Source organism: Castanea sativa, chromosome 5, assembly GCF_040712315.1.
Source record: "Castanea sativa cultivar Marrone di Chiusa Pesio chromosome 5, ASM4071231v1".
NCBI lineage: Eukaryota > Viridiplantae > Streptophyta > Magnoliopsida > Fagales > Fagaceae > Castanea > Castanea sativa.
The window spans coordinates 33,039,329-33,063,484 of record NC_134017.1 but is presented as its reverse complement, the minus strand read 5'-3'; the positions used below and the strand labels follow the sequence as shown (position 1 = coordinate 33,063,484).

The window sequence follows — 24,156 nt, the reverse complement described above, 5'->3', positions numbered from 1 at the left end:
AACATACCTGTAATAGTGGGATTTTAAAAAACTATTCTACTGCAAACAAAATGAGACATACAAACTTATTATTAATAATGGGGAGAGAAAAAATTGATTATAACAATAAGTAGTATTTCTATCCCCAAAAAAATTAATAAAAAAAAATACAAAAAAGAGAAAGAAAGAAGCCGTAAATGAAGAAGTTGTGCAAATAAATATATAAGAATACACTAAAAAATGGTATATATAGAGTGTAGGTGCACAATTTGTACCCGGTCCAATTCCTAGATGGACCCAGGCCCAAAGAGTCTTATACAATGAAATTTGTAGAGTATGGGTTTGAAATCTAGGTTAAGGATATTGGAAAGTTGATAAACAGGCTAGAATGCCGCAATCTATGCAAGTAATAGATGAATATGACAAAAAACTCTCCTCGGACGTAAGCCAATGACCACTTGTATTACCTTTCTCTCTCTAAGTAAAAGATTACAATTGGTCTTTCAGTTTTTTCTCCTCCCCCTTCTTCATACCGCTCCTGTCCTCTTATATCCCTCTTCTTCTCTTCTTTTTCTCTCACGTGTAGCACAGATTTTCCTCTTAGATACTTGTCCCATCCACCACCTTCTTGAAGTCTTCAAATAATAGATGGAAGGCTGAATATTACTGTTCAGAGGTCATTCCTCCATTAATGCGGCCAGGGAGATAGATGCAGGGCCTTTAATGCGGTGGTAGCAGCTTTTTTCCTCAGATATTTATCACACGTTCCTCCTTCTAACGAGTGCTTGGATCACGCCTTTACCCAACAGATCTTCCAGAATTCTGTCTCTAAATCCTTTAACACGTCTCATGGCCTTTACTAGGCCCGTCCGAGGAGATACTCCTCCTCGGACAATTCCTCTGCCCCTTGTAATGCGAACTGGCCTGTGTGCTTCGAAGACTCTGATTGAACAGACTTATACCAACAAACCAAGCCTAAGGCCCAAATGTGCATTTAAGCATTTTTACCCCCACAAATAGCCCCTCAAAACTTCATTTTTTCCCCCCATCCGAGGAGAGAAATGGAGTTTTGAACCAACAGCGCACCTTCCACACACTTTGCATACTGCCACACGTGTAGGGGTCCTTTCGTTCCTTTAAAACTGCCCCTGACGCTTTGAAACCCGGAACACTCGCATTAATGACTGCAAGTTACATCTTGTTCCCCACGTTCAATGGTGAGATACGCATCCAACGGTCTGGGTTCACTTTAAAAATTTAGGCGAGATAATTCTGATTCAAGGTCGCCTCCCACCCGCCAAAACGCCTAGGAAACCGAATCTTCATCCATCCTTTCAAAAATCAATCAAGTCTAAGAGTTACTCACTCTCTTTCCTCTCAAAAAGCTCGTGAAGAATCGCCTAACTATTTCCCATAAGTTTTCAACTTCCTTTACTCATTTCTTCTTGGCTTCTGTCCTCGGCCACCAACTAGACCCCTCCCCTTCTCTAAACTTTCATTCTCACTCCCACCAAATGGGTAGATTTAAGTGTTTAGTAGATACCGACACTAGTATGGAGGGTTTTCGGGCCAAATATCATATTCCCCAAGACTTAGGCTTGAGATATTGTCCAGTAGAAGCCATAGGTAACGCTAGAAGAGAGGGAGAAGTTATCATCCCCATCATCGCATTCCTAGAAGGTGGGATGACCCTTCCCATGAGAAACATAACCAGCGAATACCTACGTAACCATAGGTTATGCCCAGATCAGTGCACACCAAATGTGTTTAGAGTCTTAGGTTGTGTCAACGCTTTAAATGAACAAATGGGCCTGAACCTCACATGGCACGACGTCGTTTACATGTACGAGTGTCAAACTTAAAAGCGTAGGATACTACCTTAAATCCAGATCTAGCATTGTTAGGCTCATATCTTGTCTTCCCAAATCCAACAAAGGCATGAAAGACGACTATCTTATCGCCTTGGGAAACTGGTCTGACGGTCCTCACTGCCCAGTCGAATGGGGAAACCCAGGTGTGACTCCATAGGAGTTAGATTCCCTAACCTGTGACTTAGTCCCATTAACTTTACCGTTTTTTGTTACATTGCGTATTACTACACCTTTCTTTGATATTTATTACTGATTTAACCATGCTCGTCTCCTCGAACGTTTTTTATAAATAAACAACACGTACGGCCGCGTCTAAGTCTTTGCAGCGTCGCGGACCTCAATCGCGTTCTTCGATCTGAAGTGTTTGTTAGCGAAGACCTACAAGTGAGAGCAGCCCACCTGATATTAGGATACGATCCTTTATCAGACGATTTCCAAGAGATTGACAACGCAATCACCGCAGGAGACCAACAACGCAAAATGATAGATATTTCACGACGAGGCTTCCTTTCTGACCACGAACTCCCAAACGACCCCTTCATCATCTTATCGCAGCAATTCCTCACTCGATGCATTCCCAAACAACAACCATCCGAGAAGAACCTACGTCCTTGCAACAATCGTTAGACGAGGAGATTGACCAGTTTCACCTTGAAGAAGCTGAGAGACCTTGAGAGGATCAACTCGTCATCCTCTCGGATGAAGAGCACATACCTGCAAAAACTTCTGGCATAAAGGGTTTAATAATAGCACAACCCGACTCTAGCTTTGAAGAAGACAACATGTCCACTCTTAGTAAGCTGATGTCTAAGAGGGGCACGAAAGCCTCTAAAAAAGGTGCGGGTGAGTCACAGATCCCTCCCCCTCTGCCACCACCCCCTCCTCCCTCTGATCCTAAGATTCCCATTCCGAAGCCTAAGAAGAAGAGGAAAAACGAGGCCGAGGAGGCAGATATGGAGAGGCAGAAGAAACTAAAGCAGCAACAACAACAACAGAAAGTAGGCAAAGGTAAGGGACGTGCCTCTTCGGTAGAGAGTGGGGAGAACCGTGACCTGGCCGAGGTACGCCGTACACAGGCCAATTGGTCTCCCGAACTGAAGCTAGATAGGGCCCTAATCTCCTGCCAATCCAACATCAGGGCATTCCAGCAAGGACACGCTCATCACCTAGTTGAGGCTTTGGAACGGCCTCTTCTCCTACCAAAGGACATGGATGCCCTAGATAAGATGACTCAACCACATCTTTTTCTCTCTCTCAAAAGGGACTTGGCTTTTGTGAGTGTCTCATATTTACCCCCACGTTACTGTTTTCATTACGTTTTAGCGAAAAATCGTTCATACGTACCTTGGATTCGTTTGAACAATAATGCATTTGTTTTAATAATTTAACACAGGCCATACAAGAAGTCTTTGCTACAAAAAAGTGGGTGAAAGACTCTCGGAAGAAGGCTGCAGCTGAACTTGAGGTCAAACAGGAGACCGAGAAAGCCTTAGGCCAAGCCCTTGCGGAGAACGAGAACCTAACCAAGTAGCTGACAGAGGAGAAGAGGGAAAGAGATGGTGCCGAGGCCAGCCTTAAAACGACGAAAACTCAGGTGGAGGGGCAACGCAAACTTCTACGTCAAAAGGACGAGGACTTGTCCAAAGCTCAACAAGAAAACTCTGACCTGAAGAAGGAGCTTGCTCGAGTTAGGGAAGAGGCTCGTGCCCTTAAGGAAAGCGTGGAGGCTGCCAAGAAGGCTGCTTACAAAGAAGGGGTTGAGGCGACAGAAATCAATTGACAGAGGAGTTCGCCGAGCTATGTAGGGAGTATTGCCAACAAGTGTGGGCAGAAGCTCTGAATGTGGCAGGGATTCCCACGACTTCCGAGTTGAGGAAACCTGAGAACATTTGGCTTCCTCAGGACATCCAAGTGCTCAAAGAGCTTCCTCCTGTCGCACCTACCCACGAGACAGCGCCTTCAACGCATCCATCTATGATTTCAGAGACCATTCCAACTCTTAAAGAACCTGCTGGTTCTGACAAAGAGAAGGAACAAGGCGACGAAGCCGAGAAGCCTTCGAGCAAGAATGCCGAGCCCAATGTTCCTCCACCAGTTGCAAAAGAAAAAGGGAAACAAGTCCAGACCTCATTCGAAGTGGAGCTAAAACAAACAGAGGAGGATAGCAAAGCAAAAGGGGCTGCTAGCACATCCAAGCAGGACCTCCCCAGCAAGGTTTAAGACCTAGGCCAGTTAGGACTCCCTCCCCTTTTCTCATGTAATAATTTTTGTATTAGGGCATTCATTTCCAGTGTATATCTTGACAAAATTAATGAGAAATTGGAAAGGTTTGATCTTCAACTGACTTCCAACCTTCAGTACAAACATACTAATTCGCTTCTCCTTAGCGCAAAATTACATGAGTGGAACAATTAACTCCACCCCCTAATACATAGTATAGTCTTTACAACATTTCAATTAGCAGTAACTTCAAATAAAAGTACATACCCTTAGTATATATATGTAAATTATGCCTTAAAATCATAATATATGTAATACAGCAATACACAATCTAAAACTTAACTTAGCATTTAGTTTGGGGCATCGACGTGAACGATAATCCCGACGGGAGATATAAAATAAAACGCGATGAAAAAGAAAGGGGTGCAACACGAGGACTTCCCAAGAGGTCTCCCGTCCTAGTACTACTCTCGCCCAAACACGCTTAACTGCGGAGTTCTGATGGGATCGGGTGCATTAGTGTTGGTATGATCGCACCCATCAGCATAAGCGCGTTTAATTCTTATAAGGGATCCGGATGCAGCGACGCACTTTAACACCACCGCATGCACAGGTTCAACCCGATGGGGCTTCCGCGGATTTTTCGAGATCGACATCGCCCCGACGCTTTGTCGCCCCGTATTTTTGGTCCGGGGCAGACTAAGCCCGCGAAGCGAGCGTCCTGGGCCGACGTGAACGATAAGCCCGGCGGAAGAAATAAAAATAGAACGCGAAGAAAAAGAAAGGGGTGCAACACGAGGACTTCCCAGGAGGTCACCCATCCTAGTACTACTCTCGCCCAAACACGCTTAACTGCGGAGTTCTGATGGGATCCGGTGCATTAGTGTTGGTATGATCGCACCTATCAGCATAAGCGCGTTTAATTCTTATATAGGATCTGGATGCAGCGACGCACTTTAACACCACCGCATGCACAGGTTCAACCCGATGGGGCTTCCGCGGATTTTTCGAGATCGACATCGCCCCGACGCTTTGGCGCCCCGTATTTTTGGCCCGGGGCAGACTAAGCCCGCGAAGCGAGCGTCCTGGGCCGACGTGAACGATAAGCCCGACGGGAGAAATAAAATAAAACGCGATGAAAAAGAAAGGGGTGCAACACGAGGACTTCCCAGGAGGTCACCCATCCTAGTACTACTCTCGCCCAAACACGCTTAACGGCGGAGTTCTGATGGGATCCGGTGCATTAGTGTTGGTATGATCGCACCTATCAGCATAAGCGCGTTTAATTCTTATATAGGATCCGGATGCAGCGACGCACTTTAACACCACCGCATGCACAGGTTCAACCCGGTGGGGCTTCCGCGGATTGTTCGAGATCGACATCGCCCCGACGCTTTGGCGCCCCGTATTTTTGGCCCGGGGCAGACTAAGCCCGAGAAGCGAGCGTCCTGGGCCGACGTGAGCGATAAGCCTGACGGAAGATTTAAAATAAAACGCGAAGAAAAAGAAAGGGGTGGAACACGAGGACTTCCCAGGAGGTCACCCTTCCTAGTACTACTCTCCCCCAAACACGCTTAACGGCGGAGTTCTGACGGGATCCGGTGCATTAGTGTTGGTATGATCTCACCCATCAGCATAAGCGCGTTGAATTCTTATAAGGGATCCGGATGCAGGGACGCACTTTAACACCACCGCATACACAGGTGCAACCCGAGGGGCTTCCGCGGATTTTTCGAGATCGACATCGCCCCGACACTTTGTCGCCCCGTATTTTTGGTCCGGGGCAGACTAAGCCCGCGAAGCGAGCTTCAAGGGCCGACGTGAACGATAAGCCCGGCGGAAGAAATAAAAACAGAACGCGAAGAAAAAGAAAGGGGTGCAACACGAGGACTTCCCAGGAGGTCACCCATCCTAGTACTACTCTCGCCCAAACACGCTTAACTGCGGAGTTCAGATGGAATCCGGTGCATTAGTGTTGGTAAGATCGCACCCATCAGCATAAGCGCGTTTAATTCTTATAAGGGATCCGGATGCAGCGACGCACTTTAACACCACCGCATACACTGGTGCAACCCGAGGGGCTTCCGCGGATTTTTCGAGATCGACATCGCCCCGACGCTTTGTCGCCCCGTATTTTTGGTCCGGGCGGACTAAGCCCGCGAAGCGAGCGTCCTGTGGCGTCGTGAACGATTTTCCAGGCGGTAGATATAAAATGCGAACGCGAAGAAAAAGAAAGGGGTGCAACACGAGGACTTCCCAGGAGGTCACCCATCCTAGTACTACTCTCGCCCAAACACGCTTAACTGCGGAGTTCGGATGGGATCCGGTGCATTAGTGTTGGTATGATCGCACCCATCAGCATAAGCGCGTTTAATTCTTATAAGGGATCCGGATGCAGCGACGCACTTTAACACCACCGCATACACTGGTGCAACCCGAGGGGCTTCCGCGGATTTTTCGAGATCGACATCGCCCCGACGCTTTGTCGCCCCGTATTTTTGGTCCGGGGCAGACTAAGCCCGCGAAGCGAGCGCCCCGGCCCGCCGTGAACGATAAGCCCGGCGGAAGAAATAAAAACGAACGCGAAGAAAAAGAAAGGGGTGCAACACGAGGACTTCCCAGGAGGTCACCCATCCTAGTACTACTCTCGCCCAAACACGCTTAACTGCGGAGTTCGGATGGGATCCGGTGCATTAGTGTTGGTATGATCGCACCCATCAGCATAAGCGCGTTTAATTCTTATAAGGGATCCGGATGCAGCGACGCACTTTAACCCCACCGACTAAACTCGAGCAACCCGAGGGGCTTCCGCGGATTTTTCGAGATCGACATCGCCCCGACGCTTTGTCGCCCCGTATTTTTGGTCACGGGCACACTAAGCCCGCGAAGCGAGCGTCCTGGGCCGACGTGAACGATAAGCCCGGCGGAAGAAATAAAAACAGAACGCGAAGAAAAAGAAAGGGGTGCAACACGAGGACTTCCCAGGAGGTCACCCATCCTAGTACTACTCTCGCCCAAACACGCTAATCAGCTCACATAAGATGGGATCCGGTGCATTAGTGTTGGTATGATCGCACCCATCAGCATAAGCGCGTTTAATTCTTATAAGGGATCCGGATGCAGCGACGCACTTTAACACCACCGCATACACAGGTGCAACCCGAGGGGCTTCCGCGGATTTTTCGAGATCGACATCGCCCCGACGCTTTGTCGCCCCGTATTTTTGATCCGGGGCAGACTAAGCCCGCGAAGCGAGCGTCCCGGGCCGACGTGAACGATAAGCCCGGCGGAAGAAATAAAAACAGAACGCGAAGAAAAAGAAAGGGGTGCAACACGAGGACTTCCCAGGAGGTCACCCATCCTAGTACTAATCTCGCCCAAACACGCTTAACTGCGGAGTTCTGGTGGGATCCGGTGCATTAGTGTTGGTATGATCGCACCCATCAGCATAAGCGCGTTTAATTCTTATAAGGGATCCGGATGCAGCGACGCACTTTAACACCACCGCATACACCGGTGCAACCCGAGGGGCTTCCGCGGATTTTTCGAGATCGACATCGCCCCGACGCTCTGTCGCCCCGTATTTTTGGTCCGGGGCAGACTAAGCCCGCGAAGCGAGCGTCCAGGGCCGACGTGAACGATAAGCCCGGCGGAAGAAATAAAAACAGAACGCGAAGAAAAAGAAAGGGGTGCAACACGAGGACTTCCCAGGAGGTCACCCATCCTAGTACTACTCTCGCCCAAACACGCTTAACTGCGGAGTTCGGATGGGATCCGGTGCATTAGTGTTGGTATGATCGCACCCATCAGCATAAGCGCGTTTAATTCTTATAAGGGATCCGGATGCAGCGACGCACTTTAACACCACCGCATACACTGGTGCAACCCGAGGGGCTTCCGCGGATTTTTCGAGATCGACATCGCCCCGACGCTTTGTCGCCCCGTATTTTTGGTCCGGGGCAGACTAAGCCCGCGAAGCGAGCGTCCTGGGCCGACGTGAACGATAAGCCCGGCGGAAGAAATAAAATAAAACGCGATGAAAAAGAAAGGGCTGCAACACGAGGACTTCCCAGGAGGTCACCCATCCTAGTACTACTCTCGCCCAAACACGCTTAACTGCGGAGTTCGGATGGGATCCGGTGCATTAGTGTTGGTATGATCGCACCCATCAGCATAAGCGCGTTTAATTCTTATAAGGGATCCGGATGCAGCGACGCACTTTAACACCACCGCATACACCGGTGCAATCCGAGGGGCTTCCGCGGATTTTTCGAGATCGACATCGCCCCGACGCTTTGTCGCCCCGTATTTTCGGTCCGGGGCAGACTAAGCCCGCGAAGCGAGCGTCCTGGGCTGACGTGAACGATAAGCCCGGCGGAAGAAAGAAAAACAGAACGCGAAGAAAAAGAAAGGGGTGCAACACGAGGACTTCCCAGAAGGTCATCCTTCCTAGTACTACTCTCGCCCAAACCCGCTTAATTGCGGAGTTCTGATGGGATCCGGTGCATTAGTGTTGGTATGATCGCACCCATCAGCATAAGCGCGTTTAATTCTTATAAGGGATCCGGATGCAGCGACGCACTTTAACACCACCGCATACACAAGTGCAACCCGAGGGGCTTCCGCGTATTTTTCGAGATCGACATCGCCCCGACGCTTAGTCGCCCCGTATTTTTGGTCCGGGGCATACTAAGCCCGCGAAGCGAGCGTCCTGGGCAGACGTGAACGATAAGCCCGGCGGAAGAAATAAAAACCGAACGCGAAGAAAAAGAAAGGGGTGCAACACGAGGACTTCCCAGGAGGTCTCCCGTCCTAGTACTACTCTCGCCCAAACACGCTTAACTGCGGAGTTATGGGATCCGGTGCATTAGTGTTGGTATGATCGCACCCATCAGCATAAGCGCGTTTAATTCTTATAAGGGATCCGGATGCAGCGACGCACTTTAACACCACCGCATACACCGGTGCAACCCGAGGGGCTTCCGCGGATTTTTCGAGATCGACATCGCCCCGACGCTTTGTCGCCCCGTATTTTTGGTCCGGGGCAGACTAAGCCCGCGAAGCGAGCGTCCAGGGCCGACGTGAACGATAAGCCCGGCGGAAGAAATAAAAACAGAACGCGAAGAAAAAGAAAGGGGTGCAACACGAGGACTTCCCAGGAGGTCACCCATCCTAGTACTACTCTCGCCCAAACACTCAAAAAAGCGGAGTTCTGATGGGATCCGGTGCATTAGTGTTGGTATGATCGCACCCATCAGCATAAGCGCGTTTAATTCTTATAAGGGATCCGGATGCAGCGACGCACTTTAACACCACCGCATACACGAGTGAACACCGAGGGGCTTCCGCGGATTTTTCGAGATCGACATCGCCCCGACGCTTTGTCGCCCCGTATTTTTGGTCCGCCCAGACTAACACCGCTAAGAGAGCGTCCAGGGCCGACGTGAACGATAAGCCCGGCGGACGAAATAAAAACAGAACGCGAAGAAAAAGAAAGGGGTGCAACACGAGGACTTCCCAGGAGGTCACCCATCCTAGTACTACTCTCGCCCAAACACGCTTTTGCGCGGAGTTCTGATGGGATCCGGTGCATTAGTGTTGGTATGATCGCACCCATCAGCATAAGCGCGTTTAATTCTTATAAGGGATCCGGATGCAGCGACGCACTTTAACACCACCGCGTGCACAGGTTCAACCCGAGGGGCTTCCGCGGATTTTTCGAGATCGACATCGCCCCGACGCTTTGGCGCCCCGTATTTTTGGTCCGGGGCAGACTAAGCCCGCGAAGCGAGCGTCCTGGGCCGACGTGAACGACAAGCCCGACGGAAGAAATAAAATAAAACGCGATGAAAAAGAAAGGGGTGCAACACGAGGACTTCCCAGGAGGTCACCCATCCTAGTACTACTCTCGCCCAAACACGCTTAAATGCGGAGTTCTGATGGGATCCGGTGCAATAGTGTTGGTATGATCACGTCCATCAGCATAAGCGCGTTTAAATCCTATAAATGATCCACATGCAGCGACGCACTTTAAAACCACCGCATACACAGGTGCAACCCGAGGAGGTCCCGCGGATTTTTCGAGATCGATATCGCCCCGACGATTTGTTGCCCCGTATTTTCGGTCCGGGGCAGACTAAGCTCGTAAAGCGTGCGTCCTAGGCCGACGTGAACGATAAACCCGGCGGAAGAAATAAAAATAGAACGCGAAGAAAAAGAAAGGGGTGCAACACGAGGACTTCCCAGGAGGTCACCCATCCTAGTACTACTCTGTCCCAAAGACGTTTAACTGTGGAGTTCTGATGCGATCCGGTGCATTAGTGTTGGTATGATCACACCCATCAGCATAAGCGCGTTTAATTCTTATAAGGGATCCGGATGCAGCGACGCACTTTAACACCACCGCATACACAGGTGCAACCCGAGGGGCTTCCGCGGATTTTTCGAGATCGACATCGCCCCGACGCTTTGTCGCCCCGTATTTTTGGTCCGGGGCAGACTAAGCCCGCGAAGCGAGCGTCCTGGGCCGACGTGAACGATAAGCCCGGCGGAAGAAATAAAAACAGAACGCGAAGAAAAAGAAAGGGGTGCAACACGAGGACTTCCCAGGAGGTCACCCATCCTAGTACTACTCTCGCCCAAACACGCTTAACTGCGGAGTTCTGATGGGATCCGGTGCATTAGTGTTGGTGTGATCGCACCCATCAGCATAAGCGCGTTTAATTCTTATAAGGGATCCGGATGCAGCGACGCACTTTGACACCACCGCATACACAGGTGCAACCCGAGGGGCTTCCGCGGATTTTTCGAGATCGACATCGCCCCGACGCTTTGTCGCCCCGTATTTTTGGTCCGGGGCAGACTAAGCCCGCGAAGCGAGCGTCCTGGGCCGACGTGAACGATAAGCCCGGCGGAAGAAATAAAAACAGAACGCGAAGAAAAAGAAAGGGGTGCAACACGAGGAATTCCAGGAGGTCACCCATCCTAGTACTACTCTCGCCCAAACACGCTTAACTGCGGAGTTCTGATGGGATCCGGTGCATTAGTGTTGGTATGATCGCACCCATCAGCATAAGCGCGTTTAATTCTTATAAGGGATCCGGATGCAGCGACGCACTTTAACACCACCGCATACACAGGTGCAACCCGAGGGGCTTCCGCGGATTTTTCGAGATCGACATCGCCCCGACGCTTTGTCGCCCCGTATTTTTGGTCCGGGGCAGACTAAGCCCGCGAAGCGAGCGTCCTGGGCCGACGTGAACGATAAGCCCGGCGGAAGAAATAAAAACAGAACGCGAAGAAAAAGAAAGGGGTGCAACACGAGGACTTCCCAGGAGGTCACCCATCCTAGTACTACTCTCGCCCAAACACGCTTAACTGCGGAGTTCTGATGGGATCCGGTGCATTAGTGTTGGTATGATCGCACCCATCAGCATAAGCGCGTTTAATTCTTATAAGGGATCCGGATGCAGCGACGCACTTTAACACCACCGCATACACAGGTGCAACCCGAGGGGCTTCCGCGGATTTTTCGAGATCGACATCGCCCCGACGCTTTGTCGCCCCGTATTTTTGGTCCGGGGCAGACTAAGCCCGCGAAGCGAGCGTCCTGGGCCGACGTGAACGATAAGCCCGGCGGAAGAAATAAAAACAGAACGCGAAGAAAAAGAAAGGGGTGCAACACGAGGACTTCCCAGGAGGTCACCCATCCTAGTACTACTCTCGCCCAAACACGCTTAACTGCGGAGTTCTGATGGGATCCGGTGCATTAGTGTTGGTATGATCGCACCCATCAGCATAAGCGCGTTTAATTCTTATAAGGGATCCGGATGCAGCGACGCACTTTAACACCACCGCATACACAGGTGCAACCCGAGGGGCTTCCGCGGATTTTTCGAGATCGACATCGCCCCGACGCTTTGTCGCCCCGTATTTTTGGTCCGGGCAGACTAAGCCCGCGAAGCGAGCGTCCTGGGCCGACGTGAACGATAAGCCCGGCGGAAGAAATAAATACCGAACGCGAAGAAAAAGAAAGGGGTGCAACACGAGGACTTCCCAGGAGGTCACCCATCCTAGTACTACTCTCGCCCAAACACGCTTAACTGCGGAGTTCGGATGGGATCCGGTGCATTAGTGTTGGTATGATCGCACCCATCAGCATAAGCGCGTTTAATTCTTATAAGGGATCCGGATGCAGCGACGCACTTTAACACCACCGCATACACCGGTGCAACCCGAGGGGCTTCCGCGGATTTTTCGAGATCGACATCGCCCCGACGCTTTGTCGCCCCGTATTTTTGGTCCCGGAAAACTAAGCCCGCGAAGCGAGCGTCCTGGGCCGACGTGAACGATAAGCCCGGCGGAAGAAATAAAAACAGAACGCGAAGAAAAAGAAAGGGGTGCAACACGAGGAATTCCAGGAGGTCACCCATCCTAGTACTACTCTCGCCCAAACACGCTTAACTGCGGAGTTCTGATGGGATCCGGTGCATTAGTGTTGGTATGATCGCACCCATCAGCATAAGCGCGTTTAATTCTTATAAGGGATCCGGATGCAGCGACGCACTTTAACACCACCGCATACACAGGTGCAACCCGAGGGGCTTCCGCGGATTTTTCGAGATCGACATCGCCCCGACGCTTTGTCGCCCCGTATTTTTGGTCCGGGGCAGACTAAGCCCGCGAAGCGAGCGTCCTGGGCCGACGTGAACGATAAGCCCGGCGGAAGAAATAAAATAAAACGCGATGAAAAAGAAAGGGCTGCAACACGAGGACTTCCCAGGAGGTCACCCATCCTAGTACTACTCTCGCCCAAACACGCTTAACTGCGGAGTTCGGATGGGATCCGGTGCATTAGTGTTGGTATGATCGCACCCATCAGCATAAGCGCGTTTAATTCTTATAAGGGATCCGGATGCAGCGACGCACTTTAACACCACCGCATACACAGGTGCAACCCGAGGGGCTTCCGCGGATTTTTCGAGATCGACATCGCCCCGACGCTTTGTCGCCCCGTATTTTTGGTCCGGGGCAGACTAAGCCCGCGAAGCGAGCGTCCTGGGCCGACGTGAACGATAAGCCCGGCGGAAGAAATAAAAACAGAACGCGAAGAAAAAGAAAGGGGTGCAACACGAGGACTTCCCAGGAGGTCACCCATCCTAGTACTACTCTCGCCCAAACACGCTTACCAGCGGAGTTCTGATGGGATCCGGTGCATTAGTGTTGGTATGATCGCACCCATCAGCATAAGCGCGTTTAATTCTTATAAGGGATCCGGATGCAGCGACGCACTTTAACACCACCGCATACACAGGTGCAACCCGAGGGGCTTCCGCGGATTTTTCGAGATCGACATCGCCCCGACGCTTTGTCGCCCCGTATTTTTGGTCCGGGGCAGACTAAGCCCGCGAAGCGAGCGTCCTGGGCCGACGTGAACGATAAGCCCGGCGGAAGAAATAAAGCGAAGAAAAAGAAAGGGGTGCAACACAAGGACTTCCCAAGAGGTCACCCATCCTAGTACTACTCTCGCCCAAACACGCTTAACTGCGGAGTTCTGGTGGGATCCGGTGCATTAGTGTTGGTATGATCGCACCCATCAGCATAAGCGCGTTTAATTCTTATAAGGGATCCGGATGCAGCGACGCACTTTAACACCACCGCATACACTGGTGCAACCCGAGGGGCTTCCGCGGATTTTTCGAGATCGACATCGCCCCGACGCTTTGTCGCCCCGTATTTTTGGTCCGGGCGGACTAAGCCCGCGAAGCGAGCGTCTGGGCCGACGTGAACGATAAGCCCGGCGGAAGAAATAAAAACAGCACGCGAAGAAAAAGAAAGGGGTGCAACACGAGGACTTCCCAGGAGGTCACCCATCCTAGTACTACTCTCGCCCAAACACTCTTAACTGCTGAGTTCTGATGGGATCCGGTGCATTAGTGTTGGTATGATCGCACCCATCAGCATAAGCGCGTTTAATTCTTATAAGGGATCCGGATGCAGCGACGCACTTTAAAACCGCCGCAAACACGTCTGCAACCCGAGGGGCTTCCGCGGATTTTTCGAGATCGACATCGCCCCGACGCTTTGTCGCCCCGTATTTTTGGTCCGGGCGGACTAAGCCCGCGAAGCGAGCGTCTGGGCCGACGTGAACGATAAGCCCGGCGGAAGAAATAAAAACGAACGCGAAGAAAAAGAAAGGGGTGCAACACGAGGACTTCCCGGGAGGTCACCCATCCTAGTACTACTCTCGCCCAAACACGCTTAATCGCGGAGTTCGATGGGATCCGGTGCATTAGTGTTGGTATGATCGCACCCATCAGCATAAGCGCGTTTAATTCTTATAAGGGATCCGGATGCAGCGACGCACTTTAACACCACCGCATACACAGGTGCAACCCGAGGGGCTTCCGCGGATTTTTCGAGATCGACATCGCCCCGACGCTTTGTCGCCCCGTATTTTTGTTGGTGGGGAGTCCAGGCGCGCGATGCTCGCGTCCTGGGCCGACGTGAACGATAAGCCCGGCGGAAGAAATAAAAACAGAACGCGAAGAAAAAGAAAGGGGTGCAACACGAGGACTTCCCAGGAGGTCTCCCGTCCTAGTACTACTCTCGCCCAAACACGCTTAAGCTGCGGAGTTCGATGGGATCCGGTGCATTAGTGTTGGTATGATCGCACCCATCAGCATAAGCGCGTTTAATTCTTATAAGGGAACATGATGAGGCGACGCAGATTAACACCACCGCAAAAACAGGAGCAACCCGAGGGGCTTCCGCGGATTTTTCGAGATCGACATCGCCCCGACGCTTTGTCGCCCCGTATTTTTGGACCGGGCGGACTAAGCCCGCGAAGCGAGCGTATGGGCCGACGTGAACGATAAGCCCGACGGAAGAAATAAAAATAGAACGCGAAGAAAAAGAAAGGGGGGCAACACGAGGACTTCCCAGGAGGTCACCCATCCTAGTACTACTCTCGCCCAAACACGCTTAGCTGGGGAGTTCTGATGGGATCCGGCGCATCGATGTTGGTATGATCGCACCCATCAGCATAAGCGCGTTTAATTCTTATAAAGGATCCGTATGCAGCGACGCACTTTAACGCCACCGCATACACAGGTGCAACCCGAGGGGCTTCCACGGATTTTTCGAGATCGACATCGCCCCGACGCTTTGTCGCCCCGTATTTTTGGTCCGGGGCAGACTAAGCCCGCGAAGCGAGCGTCTGGGCCGACGTGAACGATAAGCCGGCGGAAGAAATAAAAACGAACGCGAAGAAAAAGAAAGGGGTGCAACACGAGGACTTCCCGGAGGTCACCCATCCTAGTACTACTCTCGCCCAAACACGCTTACGCGGAGTTCGATGGGATCCGGTGCATTAGTGTTGGTATGATCGCACCCATCAGCATAAGCGCGTTTAATTCTTATAAGGGATCCGGATGCAGCGACGCAGTTTAAGAAGACCGCATTCTCTGTTGCAACCCGAGGGGCTTCCGCGGATTTTTCGAGATCGACATCGCCCCGACGCTTTGTCGCCCGTATTTTTGGTCCGGGGCGGACTAAGCCCGCGAAGCGAGCGTCTGGGCCGACGTGAACGATAAGCCCGGCGGAAGAAATAAAAACGAACGCGAAGAAAAAGAAAGGGGTGCAACACGAGAACTTCCCAGGATGTCACACATGCTAGTACTACTCTCGAGAAAACACGCTTTCCAGCGGATTTGTGATGGGATCCGGTGCATTAGTGTTGGTATGATCGCACCCATCAGCATAAGCGCGTTTAATTCTTATAAGGGATCCGGATGCAGCGACGCACTTTAACACCACCGCATACACAGGTGCAACCCGAGGGGCTTCCGCGGATTTTTCGAGATCGACATCGCCCCGACGCTTTGTCGCCCCGTATTTTTGGTCCGGGGCAGACTAAGCCCGCGAAGCGAGCGTCTGGGCCGACGTGAACGATAAGCCCGGCGGAAGAAATAAAAACGAACGCGATGAAAAAGAAAGCGTTTCTACACGAGGACTTCCCACGAGGTCACCCATCCAAGTACCACTCTCGCCCAAACACGCTTAGCTGCAGAGTTCTGATGGCATCCGGCGCATTAGTGTTGGTATGATCGCACCCATCAGCATAAGCGCGTTTAATTCTTATAAAGGATCCGGATGCGGCGACGCACTTTAACACCACCGCATACACAGGTGCAACCCGAGGGGCTACCGTGGATTTTTCGAGATCGACATCGCCGAGACGATTTGTCGCCCCGTATTTTTGGTCCGGGGCAGACTAAGCCCGCGAAGCGAGCGACATGGGCCGACGTGAACGATAAGCCCGGCGGAAGAAAGAAAAACAGAACGCGAAGAAAAAGAAAGGGGTGCAACACGAGGACTTCCCAGGAGGTCACCCATCCTAGTACTACTCTCGCCCATTCTCTCTCTAGTGCGGAGTTCTGATGGGATCCGGTGCATTAGTGTTGGTGTGATCGCACCCATCAGCATAAGCGCGTTTAATTCTTATAAGGGATCCGGATGCAGCGACGCACTTTGACACCACCGCATACACAGGTGCAACCCGAGGGGCTTCCGCGGATTTTTCGAGATCGACATCGCCCCGACGCTTTGTCGCCCGTATTTTTGGTCGGGGCGGACTAAGCCCGCGAAGCGAGCGTCTGGGCCGACGTGAACGATAAGCCCGGCGGAAGAAATAAAAACGAACGCGAAGAAAAAGAAAGGGGTGCAACACGAGGACTTCCCGGGAGGTCACCCATCCTAGTACTACTCTCGCCCAAACACGCTTAACGCGGAGTTCGATGGGATCCGGTGCATTAGTGTTGGTATGATCGCACCCATCAGCATAAGCGCGTTTAATTCTTATAAGGGATCCGGATGCGGCGACGCACTTTAACACCACCGCATACACGGGTGCAACCCGAGGGGCTTCCGCGGATTTTTCGAGATCGACATCTCCCCACGCTTTGTCGCCCGTATTTTTGGTCGGGGCGGACTAAGCCCGCGAAGCGAGCGTCTGGGCCGACGTGAACGATAAGCCGGCGGAAGAAATAAAAACGAACGCGAAGAAAAAGAAAGGGGGGCAACACGAGGACTTCCCGGGAGGTCACCCATCCTAGTACTACTCTCGCCCAAACACGCTTAGCTGCGGAGTTCTGATGGGATCCGGTGCATTAGTGTTGGTATGATCGCACCCATCAGCATAAGCGCGTTTAATTCTTATAAGGGATCCGGATGCAGCGACGCACTTTAACACCACCGCATACACAGGTGCAACCCGAGGGGCTTCCGCGGATTTTTCGAGATCGACATCGCCCCGACGCTTTGTCGCCCCGTATTTTTGGTCCGGGGCAGACTAAGCCCGCGAAGCGAGCGTCCTGGGCCGACGTGAACGATAAGACGGCGGAAGAAATAAAAACAGAACGCGAAGAAAAAAAAAGGGGTGCAACACGAGGACTTCCCAGGAGGTCACCCATCCTAGTACTACTCTCGCCCAAACACGCTTAGCTGCGGAGTTCTGATGGGATCCGGTGCATTAGTGTTGGTATGATCGCACCCATCAGCATAAGCGCGTTTAATTCTTATAAGGGATCCGGATGCAGCGACGCACTTTAACACCACCGCATACACAGGTGCAACCCGAGGGGCTTCCGCGGATTTTTCGAGATCGACATCGCCCGACGCTTTGTCGCCCGTATTTTTGGTCGGGGCAGACCAAGCCCGCGAAGCGAGCGTCCTGGGCCGACGTGAACGATAAGCCGGCGGAAGAAATAAAAACAGAACGCGAAGAAAAAAAAAGGGGTGCAACACGAGGACTTCCCAGGAGGTCACCCATCCTAGTACTACTCTCGCCCAAACACGCTTAACTGCGGAGTTCTGATGGGATCCGGCGCATCGTTGTTGGTATGATGGCATCCATCAGCATAAGCGCGTTTAATTCTTATAAAGGATCCGGATGCAGCAACGCACTTGAACACCACCGCATACACAAGTGCAACCTGAGGGGCTTCCGCAGATTTATCGAGATCGACATCGCGTCGACGCTTTGGCGCCATGTATTTTTGGTCCAGGGCAGACTAAGCCCGCGAAGCGAGCATCTTGTGCCGACGTGAACGATAAGCCTGACAGAAGAAATAAAAAGAAATAAAATAAAACGCGAAGAAAAAGAAAGCGATGCTACACGAGGACTTCCCTAGAGGTCACCCATCCAACTACTACTCTCGCCGGAGCACGCTTAACTGCGAAGATCTGATGGAATTAGGTGCATTAGTGTTGGTATGATCACACCCATTAGCACAAGCGCGTATAATTCTTATATAGGATCTGGAAGGAGCGACGCATTTTAAAACCACCGCATACACAGGTGCAACCCGAGGGGCTCCTGGTTATTTTTTGAGATCGACATCGCCACGACGCTTTGGCTTCCCGTTTTTTGGTCCGGGGCAGACTAAGCCCGCTAACCGAGCATCCTGGGCCGATCTGAACGATAAGCCCGACGGAAGAAATAAAAAGAACGCGAAGAAAAAGAAAGGGGTGCAACACGAGGAATTCCAGGAGGTCACCCATCCTAGTACTACTCTCGCCCAAACACGCTTAGCTGCGGAGTTCGATGGCATCCGGTGCATTAGTGTTGGTATGATCGCACCCATCAGCATAAGCGCGTTTAATTCTTATAAGGGATCCGGATGCGGCGACGCACTTTAACACCACCGCATACACTGGTGCAACCCGAGGGGCTCCCGCGGATTTTTCGAGATCGACATCGCCCGACGCTTTGTCGCCCGTATTTTTGGTCCGGGGCGGACTAAGCCCGCGAAGCGAGCGTCTGGGCCGACGTGAACGATAAGCCGGCGGAAGAAATAAAAACGAACGCGAAGAAAAAGAAAGGGGTGCAACACGAGGACTTCCCGGGAGGTCACCCATCCTAGTACTACTCTCGCCCAAACACGCTTAGCTGCGGAGTTCGATGGGATCCGGTGCATTAGTGTTGGTATGATCGCACCCATCAGCATAAGCGCGTTTAATTCTTATAAGGGATCCGGATGCGGCGACGCACTTTAACACCACCGCATACACGGGTGCAACCCGAGGGGCTTCCGCGGATTTTTCGAGATCGACATCGCCCCGACGCTTTGTCGCCCGTATTTTTGGTCCGGGGCGGACTAAGCCCGCGAAGCGAGCGTCTGGGCCGACGTGAACGATAAGCCGGCGGAAGAAATAAAAACGAACGCGAAGAAAAAGAAAGGGGTGCAACACGAGGACTTCCCGGGAGGTCACCCATCCTAGTACTACTCTCGCCCAAACACGCTTAGCTGCGGAGTTCGATGGGATCCGGTGCATTAGTGTTGGTATGATCGCACCCATCAGCATAAGCGCGTTTAATTCTTATAAGGGATCCGGATGCGGCGACGCACTTTAACACCACCGCATACACGGGTGCAACCCGAGGGGCTTCCGCGGATTTTTCGAGATCGACATCGCCCCGACGCTTTGTCGCCCCGTATTTTTGGTCCGGGGCAGACTAAGCCCGCGAAGCGAGCGTCTGGGCCGACGTGAACGATAAGCCGGCGGAAGAAATAAAAACGAACGCGAAGAAAAAGAAAGGGGTGCAACACGAGGACTTCCCGGGAGGTCACCCATCCTAGTACTACTCTCGCCCAAACACGCTTAGCGCGGAGTTCGATGGGATCCGGTGCATTAGTGTTGGTATGATCGCACCCATCAGCATAAGCGCGTTTAATTCTTATAAGGGATCCGGATGCGGCGACGCACTTTGACACCACCGCGAACACAGGAGCAACCAGGGGGGCTTCCGCGGATTTTTCGAGATCGACATCGCCCGGACGCTTTGTCGCCCGTATTTTTGGTCCGGGGCGGACTAAGCCCGCGAAGCGAGCGTCTGGGCCGACGTGAACGATAAGCCGGCGGAAGAAATAAAAACGAACGCGAAGAAAAAGAAAGGGGTGCAACACGAGGACTTCCCAGGAGGTCACCCATCCTAGTACTACTCTCGCCCAAACACGCTTATCTGCGGAGTTCTGATGGGATCCGGTGCATTAGTGTTGGTATGATCGCACCCATCAGCATAAGCGCGTTTAATTCTTATAAGGTATCCGGATGCGGCGACGCACTTTAACACCACCGCATACACAAGTGCAACCCGAGGGGCTTCCGCGGATTTTTCGAGATCGACATCGCCTCGACGCTTTGGCGCCCCGTATTTTTGGTCCGGGGCAGACTAAGCCCGCGAAGCGAGCGTCCTGGGCCGACGTGAACGATAAGCCCGACGGAAGAAATAAAAAGAAATAAAATAAAACGCGATGAAAAAGAAAGCGTTGCTACACGAGGACTTCCCACGAGGTCACCCATCCAAGTACCACTCTCGCCCAAACACGCTTGACTGCAGAGTTCTAATGGCATCCGGCGCATCGGTGTCGGTATGATTGCACCCATCAGCATAAGCGCGTTTAATTGTTATAAAGGATCCAGATGCAGCGACGCACTTTAACACCACCACTTATGCAGGTGCAACCCGAGGGGCTTCCGCGGATTTTTCGAGATCCACATCGCCCGACGCTTTGGCGCCTTGTATTTTTTTTCCGGGGCGGACTAAGCTTGCGAAGCGAGCGTCTTGGACCGACGTGAATGACAAGTCTGACGGAAGAAATAAAAAGAAATAAAATAAAACGCGAAGAAAAAGAAAGCGATGCTACACGAGGACTTCCCAGGAGGTCACCCATCCTAGTACTACTCTCGCCGAAACACGCTTGACTGCGGAGTTCTAATGGGATCCGGCGCATCGGTGTTGGTATGATTGCACCCATCAGCATAAGCGCGTTTAATTCTTATAAGGGATCCGGATTCAACAACGCACTTTAACACCACCGCATACACAGGTGCAACCCGAGGGGCTTCCGCGGATTTTTCGAGATCGACATCCCCCGACGCTTTGTCGCCCGTATTTTTGGTCGGGGCGGACTAAGCCCGCGAAGCGAGCGTCTGGGCCGACGTGAACGATAAGCCGGCGGAAGAAATAAAAACGAACGCGAAGAAAAAGAAAGGGGTGCAACACGAGGACTTCCCGGAGGTCACCCATCCTAGTACTACTCTCGCCCAAACACGCTTAGCTGCGGAGTTCGATGGGATCCGGTGCATTAGTGTTGGTGTGATCGCACCCATCAGCATAAGCGCGTTTAATTCTTATAAGGGATCCGGATGCGGCGACGCACTTTAACACCACCGCATACACAGGTGCAACCCGAGGGGCTTCCGCGGATTTTTCGAGATCGACATCTCCCGACGCTTTGTCGCCCGTATTTTTGGTCGGGGCGGACTAAGCCCGCGAAGCGAGCGTCTGGGCCGACGTGAACGATAAGCCGGCGGAAGAAATAAAAACGAACGCGAAGAAAAAGAAAGGGGTGCAACACGAGGACTTCCCGGGAGGTCACCCATCCTAGTACTACTCTCGCCCAAACACGCTTAGCTGCGGAGTTCGATGGGATCCGGTGCATTAGTGTTGGCACGATCGCACCCATCAGCATAAGCGCGTTTAATTCTTATAAGGGATACTGATGCTGCGACTCACGTGATCACCACCGCATACACTGGTGCAACCCGAGGGGCTTTCGCGGATTTTCGAGATCGACATCGCCCGACGCTTTGTCGCCCGTATTTTTGGTCGGGGCGGACTAAGCCCGCGAAGCGAGCGTCTGGGCCGACGTGAACGATAAGCCGGCGGAAGAAATAAAAACGAACGCGAAGAAAAAGAAAGGGGTGCAACACGAGGACTTCCCGGGAGGTCACCCATCCTAGTACTACTCTCGCCCAAACACGCTTAGCTGCGGAGTTCGATGGGATCCGGTGCATTAGTGTTGGTATGATCGCACCCATCAGCATAAGCGCGTTTAATTCTTATAAGGGATCCGGATGCGGCGACGCACTTTAACACCACCGCATACACGGGTGCAACCCGAGGGGCTTCCGCGGATTTTTCGAGATCGACATCTCCCGACGCTTTGTCGCCCGTATTTTTGGTCGGGGCGGACTAAGCCCGCGAAGCGAGCGTCTGGGCCGACGTGAACGATAAGCCGGCGGAAGAAATAAAAACGAACGCGAAGAAAAAGAAAGGGGTGCAACACGAGGACTTCCCGGGAGGTCACCCATCCTAGTACTACTCTCGCCCAAACACGCTTAAGCGCGGAGTTCGATGGGATCCGGTGCATTAGTGTTGGTATGATCGCACCCATCAGCATAAGCGCGTTTAATTCTTATAAGGGATCCGGATGCGGCGACGCACTTTAACACCACCGCATACACGGGTGCAACCCGAGGGGCTTCCGCGGATTTTCGAGATCGACATCGCCCGACGCTTTGTCGCCCGTATTTTTGGTCGGGGCGGACTAAGCCCGCGAAGCGAGCGTCTGGGCCGACGTGAACGATAAGCCGGCGGAAGAAATAAAAACGAACGCGAAGAAAAAGAAAGGGCTGCAACACGAGGACTTCCCAGGAGGTCACCCATCCTAGTACTACTCTCGCCCAAACACGCTTAGCTGCGGAGTTCGATGGGATCCGGTGCATTAGTGTTGGTATGATCGCACCCATCAGCATAAGCGCGTTTAATTCTTATAAGGGATCCGGATGCGGCGTCGCACTTTAACACCACCGCATACACGGGTGCAACCCGAGGGGCTTCCGCGGATTTTCGAGATCGACATCGCCCGACGCTTTGTCGCCCGTATTTTTGGTCGGGGCGGACTAAGCCCGCGAAGCGAGCGTCTGGGCCGACGTGAACGATAAGCCGGCGGAAGAAATAAAAACGAACGCGAAGAAATAGAAAGGGGTGCAACACGAGGACTTCCCAGGAGGTCACCCATCCTAGTACTACTCTCGCCCAAACACGCTTAGCTAGGGAGTTCAGATGGGATCCGGTGCATTAGTGTTGGTCTGATCGCACCCATCAGCATAAGCGCGTTTAATTCTTATAAGGGATCCGGATGCGGCGACGCACTTTAACACCACCGCATACACGGGTGCAACCCGAGGGGCTTCCGCGGATTTTTCGAGATCGACATCGCCCGACGCTTTGTCGCCCGTATTTTTGGTCGGGGCGGACTAAGCCCGCGAAGCGAGCGTCTGGGCCGACGTGAACGATAAGCCGGCGGAAGAAATAAAAACGAACGCGAAGAAAAAGAAAGGGGTGCAACACGAGGACTTCCCGGGAGGTCACCCATCCTAGTACTACTCTCGCCCAAACACGCTTAGCTGCGGAGTTCGATGGGATCCGGTGCATTAGTGTTGGTATGATCGCACCCATCAGCATAAGCGCGTTTAATTCTTATAAGGGATCCGGATGCGGCGACGCACTTTAACACCACCGCATACACGGGTGCAACCCGAGGGGCTTCCGCGGATTTTTCGAGATCGACATCGCCCGACGCTTTGTCGCCCGTATTTTTGGTCGGGGCGGACTAAGCCCGCGAAGCGAGCGTCTGGGCCGACGTGAACGATAAGCCGGCGGAAGAAATAAAAACGAACGCGAAGAAAAAGAAAGGGGTGCCACCCGAGGACGTCCCGGGAGGTCACCCATCCTCGTCCTACTCTCGCCCAAACACGCTTAGCGCGGAGTTCGATGGGATCCGGTGCATTAGTGTTGGTATGATCGCACCCATCAGCATAAGCGCGTTTAATTCTTATAAGGGATCCGGATGCGGCGACGCACTTTAACACCACCGCATACACGGGTGCAACCCGAGGGGCTTCCGCGGATTTTTCGAGATCGACATCGCCCGACGCTTTGTCGCCCGTATTTTTGGTCGGGGCGGACTAAGCCCGCGAAGCGAGCGTCTGGGCCGACGTGAACGATAAGCCGGCGGAAGAAATAAAAACGAACGCGAAGAAAAAGAAAGGGGTGCAACACGAGGACTTCCCAGGAGGTCACCCATCCTAGTACTACTCTCGCCCAAACACGCTTAGCTGCGGAGTTCGATGGGATCCGGTGCATTAGTGTTGGTATGATCGCACCCATCAGCATAAGCGCGTTTAATTCTTATAAGGGATCCAGATGCAGCGACGCACTTTAACACCACCGCAT

General features: G+C 52.3%; 48 non-coding genes and 6 pseudogenes across 48 annotated transcripts; all 54 read right to left on the bottom strand.

Annotated features, from left to right (window-relative positions):
• Positions 1–4,490: 4,490 nt before the first annotated feature.
• On the bottom strand, positions 4,491–4,609 carry LOC142637583 (5S ribosomal RNA). The gene has a single exon (XR_012844740.1). It is a non-coding gene; the product is annotated as a 5S ribosomal RNA (ribosomal RNA).
• A 245-nt stretch (positions 4,610–4,854) lies between these two features.
• LOC142637540 (5S ribosomal RNA) lies at positions 4,855–4,973 on the bottom strand. The gene has a single exon (XR_012844700.1). It is a non-coding gene; the product is annotated as a 5S ribosomal RNA (ribosomal RNA).
• Positions 4,974–5,217: 244 nt separating this feature from the next.
• On the bottom strand, positions 5,218–5,336 carry LOC142637559 (5S ribosomal RNA). Its single transcript, XR_012844718.1, has one exon. It is a non-coding gene; the product is annotated as a 5S ribosomal RNA (ribosomal RNA).
• A 244-nt stretch (positions 5,337–5,580) lies between these two features.
• LOC142637638 (5S ribosomal RNA) lies at positions 5,581–5,699 on the bottom strand. The gene has a single exon (XR_012844794.1). It is a non-coding gene; the product is annotated as a 5S ribosomal RNA (ribosomal RNA).
• Positions 5,700–5,943: 244 nt separating this feature from the next.
• LOC142637560 (5S ribosomal RNA) lies at positions 5,944–6,062 on the bottom strand. Its single transcript, XR_012844719.1, has one exon. It is a non-coding gene; the product is annotated as a 5S ribosomal RNA (ribosomal RNA).
• Positions 6,063–6,305: 243 nt separating this feature from the next.
• LOC142637769 (5S ribosomal RNA) lies at positions 6,306–6,424 on the bottom strand. Its single transcript, XR_012844893.1, has one exon. It is a non-coding gene; the product is annotated as a 5S ribosomal RNA (ribosomal RNA).
• A 243-nt stretch (positions 6,425–6,667) lies between these two features.
• Positions 6,668–6,786, bottom strand: LOC142637730 (5S ribosomal RNA). The gene has a single exon (XR_012844856.1). It is a non-coding gene; the product is annotated as a 5S ribosomal RNA (ribosomal RNA).
• A 244-nt stretch (positions 6,787–7,030) lies between these two features.
• Positions 7,031–7,149, bottom strand: LOC142637696 (5S ribosomal RNA; annotated as a pseudogene).
• Positions 7,150–7,393: 244 nt separating this feature from the next.
• Positions 7,394–7,512, bottom strand: LOC142637551 (5S ribosomal RNA). The gene has a single exon (XR_012844710.1). It is a non-coding gene; the product is annotated as a 5S ribosomal RNA (ribosomal RNA).
• Positions 7,513–7,756: 244 nt separating this feature from the next.
• On the bottom strand, positions 7,757–7,875 carry LOC142637619 (5S ribosomal RNA). The gene has a single exon (XR_012844775.1). It is a non-coding gene; the product is annotated as a 5S ribosomal RNA (ribosomal RNA).
• Positions 7,876–8,118: 243 nt separating this feature from the next.
• Positions 8,119–8,237, bottom strand: LOC142637543 (5S ribosomal RNA). The gene has a single exon (XR_012844703.1). It is a non-coding gene; the product is annotated as a 5S ribosomal RNA (ribosomal RNA).
• A 244-nt stretch (positions 8,238–8,481) lies between these two features.
• Positions 8,482–8,600, bottom strand: LOC142637607 (5S ribosomal RNA). Its single transcript, XR_012844763.1, has one exon. It is a non-coding gene; the product is annotated as a 5S ribosomal RNA (ribosomal RNA).
• A 244-nt stretch (positions 8,601–8,844) lies between these two features.
• LOC142637643 (5S ribosomal RNA) lies at positions 8,845–8,960 on the bottom strand. The gene has a single exon (XR_012844799.1). It is a non-coding gene; the product is annotated as a 5S ribosomal RNA (ribosomal RNA).
• Positions 8,961–9,204: 244 nt separating this feature from the next.
• On the bottom strand, positions 9,205–9,323 carry LOC142637629 (5S ribosomal RNA). Its single transcript, XR_012844785.1, has one exon. It is a non-coding gene; the product is annotated as a 5S ribosomal RNA (ribosomal RNA).
• Positions 9,324–9,566: 243 nt separating this feature from the next.
• LOC142637598 (5S ribosomal RNA) lies at positions 9,567–9,685 on the bottom strand. Its single transcript, XR_012844754.1, has one exon. It is a non-coding gene; the product is annotated as a 5S ribosomal RNA (ribosomal RNA).
• A 243-nt stretch (positions 9,686–9,928) lies between these two features.
• LOC142637599 (5S ribosomal RNA) lies at positions 9,929–10,047 on the bottom strand. The gene has a single exon (XR_012844755.1). It is a non-coding gene; the product is annotated as a 5S ribosomal RNA (ribosomal RNA).
• Positions 10,048–10,291: 244 nt separating this feature from the next.
• LOC142637671 (5S ribosomal RNA) lies at positions 10,292–10,410 on the bottom strand. The gene has a single exon (XR_012844824.1). It is a non-coding gene; the product is annotated as a 5S ribosomal RNA (ribosomal RNA).
• Positions 10,411–10,654: 244 nt separating this feature from the next.
• On the bottom strand, positions 10,655–10,773 carry LOC142637539 (5S ribosomal RNA). Its single transcript, XR_012844699.1, has one exon. It is a non-coding gene; the product is annotated as a 5S ribosomal RNA (ribosomal RNA).
• Positions 10,774–11,017: 244 nt separating this feature from the next.
• Positions 11,018–11,135, bottom strand: LOC142637571 (5S ribosomal RNA). The gene has a single exon (XR_012844729.1). It is a non-coding gene; the product is annotated as a 5S ribosomal RNA (ribosomal RNA).
• Positions 11,136–11,379: 244 nt separating this feature from the next.
• On the bottom strand, positions 11,380–11,498 carry LOC142637534 (5S ribosomal RNA). Its single transcript, XR_012844694.1, has one exon. It is a non-coding gene; the product is annotated as a 5S ribosomal RNA (ribosomal RNA).
• Positions 11,499–11,742: 244 nt separating this feature from the next.
• Positions 11,743–11,861, bottom strand: LOC142637533 (5S ribosomal RNA). Its single transcript, XR_012844693.1, has one exon. It is a non-coding gene; the product is annotated as a 5S ribosomal RNA (ribosomal RNA).
• A 243-nt stretch (positions 11,862–12,104) lies between these two features.
• On the bottom strand, positions 12,105–12,223 carry LOC142637500 (5S ribosomal RNA). The gene has a single exon (XR_012844662.1). It is a non-coding gene; the product is annotated as a 5S ribosomal RNA (ribosomal RNA).
• A 243-nt stretch (positions 12,224–12,466) lies between these two features.
• LOC142637570 (5S ribosomal RNA) lies at positions 12,467–12,584 on the bottom strand. The gene has a single exon (XR_012844728.1). It is a non-coding gene; the product is annotated as a 5S ribosomal RNA (ribosomal RNA).
• A 243-nt stretch (positions 12,585–12,827) lies between these two features.
• Positions 12,828–12,946, bottom strand: LOC142637541 (5S ribosomal RNA). The gene has a single exon (XR_012844701.1). It is a non-coding gene; the product is annotated as a 5S ribosomal RNA (ribosomal RNA).
• Positions 12,947–13,190: 244 nt separating this feature from the next.
• LOC142637567 (5S ribosomal RNA) lies at positions 13,191–13,309 on the bottom strand. Its single transcript, XR_012844725.1, has one exon. It is a non-coding gene; the product is annotated as a 5S ribosomal RNA (ribosomal RNA).
• Positions 13,310–13,545: 236 nt separating this feature from the next.
• Positions 13,546–13,664, bottom strand: LOC142637562 (5S ribosomal RNA). Its single transcript, XR_012844721.1, has one exon. It is a non-coding gene; the product is annotated as a 5S ribosomal RNA (ribosomal RNA).
• Positions 13,665–13,906: 242 nt separating this feature from the next.
• Positions 13,907–14,025, bottom strand: LOC142637549 (5S ribosomal RNA). Its single transcript, XR_012844708.1, has one exon. It is a non-coding gene; the product is annotated as a 5S ribosomal RNA (ribosomal RNA).
• Positions 14,026–14,266: 241 nt separating this feature from the next.
• LOC142637610 (5S ribosomal RNA) lies at positions 14,267–14,384 on the bottom strand. Its single transcript, XR_012844766.1, has one exon. It is a non-coding gene; the product is annotated as a 5S ribosomal RNA (ribosomal RNA).
• Positions 14,385–14,628: 244 nt separating this feature from the next.
• On the bottom strand, positions 14,629–14,747 carry LOC142637631 (5S ribosomal RNA). Its single transcript, XR_012844787.1, has one exon. It is a non-coding gene; the product is annotated as a 5S ribosomal RNA (ribosomal RNA).
• A 242-nt stretch (positions 14,748–14,989) lies between these two features.
• Positions 14,990–15,108, bottom strand: LOC142637600 (5S ribosomal RNA). Its single transcript, XR_012844756.1, has one exon. It is a non-coding gene; the product is annotated as a 5S ribosomal RNA (ribosomal RNA).
• Positions 15,109–15,349: 241 nt separating this feature from the next.
• On the bottom strand, positions 15,350–15,464 carry LOC142637682 (5S ribosomal RNA; annotated as a pseudogene).
• A 602-nt stretch (positions 15,465–16,066) lies between these two features.
• Positions 16,067–16,185, bottom strand: LOC142637691 (5S ribosomal RNA; annotated as a pseudogene).
• A 244-nt stretch (positions 16,186–16,429) lies between these two features.
• LOC142637667 (5S ribosomal RNA) lies at positions 16,430–16,548 on the bottom strand. Its single transcript, XR_012844820.1, has one exon. It is a non-coding gene; the product is annotated as a 5S ribosomal RNA (ribosomal RNA).
• A 240-nt stretch (positions 16,549–16,788) lies between these two features.
• Positions 16,789–16,905, bottom strand: LOC142637614 (5S ribosomal RNA). Its single transcript, XR_012844769.1, has one exon. It is a non-coding gene; the product is annotated as a 5S ribosomal RNA (ribosomal RNA).
• Positions 16,906–17,143: 238 nt separating this feature from the next.
• LOC142637558 (5S ribosomal RNA) lies at positions 17,144–17,262 on the bottom strand. The gene has a single exon (XR_012844717.1). It is a non-coding gene; the product is annotated as a 5S ribosomal RNA (ribosomal RNA).
• A 243-nt stretch (positions 17,263–17,505) lies between these two features.
• LOC142637535 (5S ribosomal RNA) lies at positions 17,506–17,624 on the bottom strand. The gene has a single exon (XR_012844695.1). It is a non-coding gene; the product is annotated as a 5S ribosomal RNA (ribosomal RNA).
• Positions 17,625–17,864: 240 nt separating this feature from the next.
• LOC142637606 (5S ribosomal RNA) lies at positions 17,865–17,983 on the bottom strand. The gene has a single exon (XR_012844762.1). It is a non-coding gene; the product is annotated as a 5S ribosomal RNA (ribosomal RNA).
• Positions 17,984–18,236: 253 nt separating this feature from the next.
• LOC142637701 (5S ribosomal RNA) lies at positions 18,237–18,355 on the bottom strand (annotated as a pseudogene).
• Positions 18,356–18,596: 241 nt separating this feature from the next.
• Positions 18,597–18,713, bottom strand: LOC142637652 (5S ribosomal RNA). The gene has a single exon (XR_012844806.1). It is a non-coding gene; the product is annotated as a 5S ribosomal RNA (ribosomal RNA).
• Positions 18,714–18,952: 239 nt separating this feature from the next.
• Positions 18,953–19,070, bottom strand: LOC142637578 (5S ribosomal RNA). Its single transcript, XR_012844736.1, has one exon. It is a non-coding gene; the product is annotated as a 5S ribosomal RNA (ribosomal RNA).
• Positions 19,071–19,310: 240 nt separating this feature from the next.
• On the bottom strand, positions 19,311–19,428 carry LOC142637576 (5S ribosomal RNA). The gene has a single exon (XR_012844734.1). It is a non-coding gene; the product is annotated as a 5S ribosomal RNA (ribosomal RNA).
• Positions 19,429–19,669: 241 nt separating this feature from the next.
• On the bottom strand, positions 19,670–19,786 carry LOC142637621 (5S ribosomal RNA). The gene has a single exon (XR_012844777.1). It is a non-coding gene; the product is annotated as a 5S ribosomal RNA (ribosomal RNA).
• A 240-nt stretch (positions 19,787–20,026) lies between these two features.
• Positions 20,027–20,145, bottom strand: LOC142637545 (5S ribosomal RNA). Its single transcript, XR_012844705.1, has one exon. It is a non-coding gene; the product is annotated as a 5S ribosomal RNA (ribosomal RNA).
• A 253-nt stretch (positions 20,146–20,398) lies between these two features.
• On the bottom strand, positions 20,399–20,517 carry LOC142637689 (5S ribosomal RNA; annotated as a pseudogene).
• Positions 20,518–20,769: 252 nt separating this feature from the next.
• LOC142637663 (5S ribosomal RNA) lies at positions 20,770–20,888 on the bottom strand. The gene has a single exon (XR_012844816.1). It is a non-coding gene; the product is annotated as a 5S ribosomal RNA (ribosomal RNA).
• Positions 20,889–21,126: 238 nt separating this feature from the next.
• LOC142637617 (5S ribosomal RNA) lies at positions 21,127–21,243 on the bottom strand. The gene has a single exon (XR_012844773.1). It is a non-coding gene; the product is annotated as a 5S ribosomal RNA (ribosomal RNA).
• Positions 21,244–21,481: 238 nt separating this feature from the next.
• LOC142637594 (5S ribosomal RNA) lies at positions 21,482–21,599 on the bottom strand. Its single transcript, XR_012844751.1, has one exon. It is a non-coding gene; the product is annotated as a 5S ribosomal RNA (ribosomal RNA).
• A 237-nt stretch (positions 21,600–21,836) lies between these two features.
• On the bottom strand, positions 21,837–21,954 carry LOC142637575 (5S ribosomal RNA). Its single transcript, XR_012844733.1, has one exon. It is a non-coding gene; the product is annotated as a 5S ribosomal RNA (ribosomal RNA).
• A 238-nt stretch (positions 21,955–22,192) lies between these two features.
• LOC142637615 (5S ribosomal RNA) lies at positions 22,193–22,310 on the bottom strand. The gene has a single exon (XR_012844770.1). It is a non-coding gene; the product is annotated as a 5S ribosomal RNA (ribosomal RNA).
• A 237-nt stretch (positions 22,311–22,547) lies between these two features.
• Positions 22,548–22,665, bottom strand: LOC142637584 (5S ribosomal RNA). The gene has a single exon (XR_012844741.1). It is a non-coding gene; the product is annotated as a 5S ribosomal RNA (ribosomal RNA).
• A 237-nt stretch (positions 22,666–22,902) lies between these two features.
• Positions 22,903–23,021, bottom strand: LOC142637582 (5S ribosomal RNA). Its single transcript, XR_012844739.1, has one exon. It is a non-coding gene; the product is annotated as a 5S ribosomal RNA (ribosomal RNA).
• A 238-nt stretch (positions 23,022–23,259) lies between these two features.
• On the bottom strand, positions 23,260–23,377 carry LOC142637574 (5S ribosomal RNA). The gene has a single exon (XR_012844732.1). It is a non-coding gene; the product is annotated as a 5S ribosomal RNA (ribosomal RNA).
• Positions 23,378–23,615: 238 nt separating this feature from the next.
• Positions 23,616–23,732, bottom strand: LOC142637687 (5S ribosomal RNA; annotated as a pseudogene).
• A 238-nt stretch (positions 23,733–23,970) lies between these two features.
• On the bottom strand, positions 23,971–24,088 carry LOC142637569 (5S ribosomal RNA). Its single transcript, XR_012844727.1, has one exon. It is a non-coding gene; the product is annotated as a 5S ribosomal RNA (ribosomal RNA).
• Between the last annotated feature and the right edge of the window lie 68 nt (positions 24,089–24,156).